Genomic DNA, 5,483 nt, shown 5'->3' with positions numbered 1-5,483 from the left:
AAAAACGCCCAGTAAAGAAGGATTCCTGGGCGTTAAACGCCAGCCAGGGTATCTGGCTGGGCGTTAAACGCCCAAAGAGGTAGTCAAGTGGGTGTTAAACGCCAGAATGGATAGCATTCTGGGCGTTAAACGCCAGGATAACACAAGGGAGGAAGAGGAGCAACAAAGGCAAGGAAGACACATAGAGGAGCTCAAGAACTCCATTGGTTCTTAAGAGGAAGAAGAAGCCACCATCACTAAGGTGGACCCGTTCTTTAATCTCCTTGTTTACTTTCTTTTCTATTTTTGGTTTTTATGCTTTATGTTTTGACTATGTTTGTGTCTCTATTACATGATCACTAGTGTTTAGAGTCTATGTCTTAAAGCTATGAATGATTCCATGAATCTCCAACATTTCTTAAATGAAAAATGTTTTTATTTGCAAAAAAACAAGAAGTGCATAATTTCGAAATTTATCTTGAAATTAGTTTAATCATTTTGATGTGGTGGCAATACTTTTTGTTTTCTAAATGAATGCTTGAACAATGCATATTTTTTATAGTGAAGTTTATGAATGTTAAAAATGTTGGCTCTTGAAAGAATAATGAAAAAGAGAAATGTTATTGATAATCTGAAAAATCATAAAATTGATTCTTGAAGCAAGAAAAAGTAGTGAAAAACACAAGCTTGCGAAAAAAATTGCAAAAAAGAAAGAAAAAGAAAAAGCAAGAAGAAAAAGCCAATAACCCTTCAAACTAGAAGGCAAGGGTAAAAAGGATCCAAGGCTTTAAGCATTAACGGATAGGAGGGCCCAAAGGAATAAAATCCTGGCCTAAGCGGCTAAATCAAGCTGTCCCTAACCATGTGCTTGTGTCATGAAGGTCCAAGTGAAAAGCTTGAGACTTAGTGGTTAAAGTCGTGATCCAAAGCAAATAGAGTGTGCTTAAGAACTCTGGGCACCTCTAACTGGGGACTCTAGCAAAGCTGAGTCACAATCTGAAAAGGTTCACCCAGTTATGTGTCTGTGGCATTTATGTATCCGGTGGTAATACTAGAAAACAAGATGCTTAGAGTCACGGCCAAGACTCATAAAGTATCTGTGTTCAAGAATCAACATACTAAACTAGGAGAATCAATAACACTATTTGAATTCTGAGTTTCTTTCGATGCCAATCATTCTGAACTTCAAAGGATAAAGTGAGATGCCAAAACTGTTCAGAAGCAAAAAGCTACTAGTCCCGCTCATCTAATTGGAACTAAGCTTCATTGATATTTTCAAATTTATTGTATATTCTCTTCTTTTTATTCTATTTTTTTTTTTGGTTGTTTGGGGACAAGCAACAATTTAAGTTTGGTGTTGTGATGAGCGGATAATTTATACGCTTTTTGGCATTGTTTTTAGATAGTTTTTACTATATTTTAGTGACTTTTTATTATATTTTCCTTAGTTTTTATGCAAAAATCACATTTCTGGACTTTACTATCAATTTGTGTGTTTTTCTATAATTTCAGGTATTTTCTGGCTAAAATTGAGAGACTTGAGAAAAAATCTGATTCAGAGGCTGAGAAAGGCTGCAGATGCTGTTGGATTCTGACCCTCCTGCACTCAAAGTGTGTTTTCTGGAGCTACAGAAGCCCAATTGGCGCACTCTCAATTGCGTTTGAAAGTAGACATCTTGGGCTTTCCGGCAATATTTAATAGTCCCTGCTTTGCTCGATATTTGATGGCCCAAACTGGCGTTAAACATCAGCCAGAGACCCTTTTCTTGCGTAAAACACCAAAACTGGCACACTTCTTGGCGTTAAACGCCCATTTTGGCACCCAGGGTGGCGTTTAACTTCAATTTGAGGCATATGCACGTGAAAGCTTGAAAGCTCAGCCCAAACACTCACCAAGTGGGCCCCGAAAATAGATTTCTGCACTATCTGCACTTAGTTACTCATTTTCTGTAAACCTAGGTTACTAGTTTAGTATAAAAACTAATTTTAGAGATTCATTTTGTAACTCATGACATTTTACATTTCATATTGTATCTTCTACTGCATGAGTCTCTAAACCCCAAAGGTGGGGTGAGGAGCTCTGCTGTGTCTCAATGAATTAATGCAATTACTATTGTTTTCTATCCAATCACGCTTGATTCTGTTCTAAGATACTCACTCGTACTTCAATATAGAGGATATGATGATCCATGACACTCATCATCATTCTCAAATTTATGAACGCGTGCTTGACAACCACTCCCGTTCTACCTGAGCTCAACGTAGTCATTGGGTGACAGCTTAAGTGCATATCTCTTGGGTCTCTAATCCGCGGACCGAGTCCGTAAGGTTAGAACCTTCGTGGTAGAGGCTAGAACCAATTGGCAGCATTCCTGAGATCCGAAAAGTCTAAACCTTGTCTGTGGTATTCCGAGTAGGATCTGAAATGGGATAACTGTCACGAGCTTCAAACTCACGAATGTTGGGCGCAGTGACAGTGTGCAAAAGGATAGAGAGATCCTATTCCGACACAAGTGAGAACCGACAGATGATTAGCCGTGCGGTAGCTATACCTGGTATTTTTCATCCTAGATGAGAGATCCGACCATTGATTAGCCGTACAGAAATCGTACCTTGTATTTTTCATCCGAGAGGACAGATGGTAGCCATTGACAACGATGATCCACTAACATACAGCTTGCCATGGAAGGAGGCCATGCGTGTTTGGAGAAGAAGACAGTAGGAAAGCAGAGATTCATACGACAGAGCATCTCCGGAACCTCAACCTGTTCCTCATTACTGAATCACAAGTACCATTCATCTTATGTTATTTACTTTTCATAAACAAAATTATTTTTATCATTAATCTCCTGACTAAGATTTACAAGATAACTATAGCAAGAAGATAAATTGAAAAAACAAAACACAACAACAACTACAAGACAACATTACCAACTTAACATCAAGAAAGTACTCAGAAAATAACACAACAACAACCTATGTGTTTCTGAATCAAAATTAAAGTTACTTTTATTCCAATTGCTTTTTGCATTCCAATTAATTTGGTTTAAAATGATAAAACAAAAACTAATTTCAGAAGTAGAGGTTACAGAGAGAGCCACGATAAAAACAACAACTACTACGACGACACTTCAGTGAGTCGTTAAGGGATGATCGACAGAAGAAAGAGGGACAAAGTGAGAGGGCGGGAGATAGCGATGGCGTCAGCGCTGCTTGTCAACACGGCGGCGACAATACTTGGAAGGACGGTGAAAGCTACGGGCAACGAAAATTTAATGACTTTAAGGGATAATGATGATACATAGAAGAAACAGAGACTGGATGAGAGGATAATAGATGGCGATGATGCCAGTGAATCTTACGACAGCGACGGCAAAATTTAGAAAGAACGAAGCGAAGTGATGAAGAAACAATGAAGAGATAGAAATGTGCTTCAATAAATAGGGAATGTGTTCTTCTAGGTAATAGTGATTTGGTAAAAATAAATAAATTTAGTTTTTAATATTTAAAAAAATTATACAATTACTCATTTTAAAAAATAATTTAACAACAAAATAATCCTATTTTAATTAAGATGTTAACTCTCATCAAATTAAAGTAACTCATATTAAAAATAAATATTCAATTAAAATGTAATACATCAAAAAAATAATTATATGTTACTTTAAAAAAAATGAATAGAATTCACCTAATAATAATAATAATAATAATAATAATAATAATAATAATAATAATATGCTTGTATCTTACTAGATTCTAGACCGTCCTTTTTTGTTAAATTATTGTTTCTCTTCAAGTTAATAAATATGATCAAATTCTTTCATAGGCAAAATTGAATTCAATTGAATCTCTGTCTACTTAAATTTCTCCCAAATCCCAACTCGGATATTTGAAGTTGAATTCTTCTTCACCTTGCAATTAATATTATCTAGATGAGGAGAAAAATAGAGCAAGTTATATTGTATTATTATATATTGGGATTATCACGGGTGTCAATTGAGGCTTTTCCTTTTAGCATAAGAAAGGATAATGCAACAAAATGTCAAATATCTGTAGGTGGAGGATTTAGAAATTTGTTAAATGTTCTGCTGTGCAGTACACATTAATTTTAATGGACAACATTAAAATAAACTTTAAAGAGACTCTTGATAAAATAACACGCCCGATGGGACTCGAACCCACAATCGCCTGATTAGAAGTCAGGCGCCTTATCCATTAGGCCACGAGCGCTTTCTACTAATTTTCTACAAATAGAATAATTAAATTCAAAAATGCCATTGGAGATGAATAGCAAACTCAAACCGAATAGATTTGATATCATATTTGGCATAAAAGGTTTTGGTTACTCCAAAATATCCAATTGACCAATTTCTTGTTTTAATCTCTCTAATTTTTTCCATTTTTGATCTAGTAAAGTTTAAAGAAATTTAATTGTCTTCCTTATGATTAATTTGTTCTATTAAAGTATTAGGGTAATTCTAGTATTGTATCCTTTAATGGAGAGTGAATATTGCTTATTTTTTTAAATAGAAAAAATTCATCCAAAAACGAGTATTTTACACAAATAAAAAATTTATATAAAAAATTTGAATTTTTTTTTGTGAACAACCAAGAGAAAAAACAAAAGAGCAAAAAAGAAAAAGAAAAGAAATCAGGTTCTTAACAGCAAGAGAGGACAAATCACCTCTGGCGGTTGGTGCCAAAGATGAACCTCATCAGCTCCGATACCTCCAGATCCTATCTTTGCCAACCGATCTGTCACGACATTAGCTTCTCTCGGGCTCAAAACGAATATCCCAATCCCTTCTTAACTTCAACTCAAAGACCAGTTGTATCACTTCTTTTTCAAGATGACAGAGTGGAACTTGCCAACCAGTCACTAGCTCAAAAGCTGCTGCGCAATCTGTCTCATAGACAACAAGCTTAAGACCCGCCTCCCAAGCCCAAGCCCAAGCCAAACCTTTCGATATACTCCACAACTCCATATTGATGACACTAGATCCAAAGGAATTTCCTGAGCATCCCATTACCCATTGACTGGAGCTATTGCGAATTACCCACCCAAAACCAGCACAATCATCCCCCAAGTTCACACTTCCATCACAATTTAACTTCTAAGCACCAGGTTTTGGCGGAGACCAAGACAGAGGTTTTAATCCCTGGACGCAACACACTCAATTCTGAGTTGTATATTTAAAATCCACCATCCACCTGTAAGCCTTGTATGCAATTGACCCAGGAGATCTAAAAACTCCTTGAAAATTACCAATATTTCTGTCTTGCCAAATTGACCATATTATAGCTGCAAATTTGGAACAACCTTCATTGAGGAGGCCAAGCTTGAACCAATCATGCACCTCATGAGAGCCAAAGAAACACACATCAGAAAAACCTAGAGAAACCCAAACTTATTGCACCACTTCACAATCTCGAAAACAATGAAGAATTATCTCCGGAAGTTGATTGCAACGTGTACATAAGGATGAGGAGGAGAGATGTCGCCG

At 36.3% G+C, this 5,483-nt stretch overlaps 1 non-coding gene across 1 annotated transcript; it reads right to left on the bottom strand.

The window, feature by feature from the left end:
• Positions 1-4,136: 4,136 nt before the first annotated feature.
• TRNAR-UCU (transfer RNA arginine (anticodon UCU)) lies at positions 4,137-4,209 on the bottom strand. Its single transcript has one exon. It is a non-coding gene; the product is annotated as a tRNA-Arg (tRNA).
• Between the last annotated feature and the right edge of the window lie 1,274 nt (positions 4,210-5,483).

The sequence above is a fragment of the Arachis stenosperma genome, chromosome 6 (genome assembly GCF_014773155.1).
Source record: "Arachis stenosperma cultivar V10309 chromosome 6, arast.V10309.gnm1.PFL2, whole genome shotgun sequence".
Taxonomy (NCBI): Eukaryota; Viridiplantae; Streptophyta; class Magnoliopsida; order Fabales; family Fabaceae; genus Arachis; species Arachis stenosperma.
This window is presented reverse-complemented; position numbering and strand designations above follow the sequence as displayed.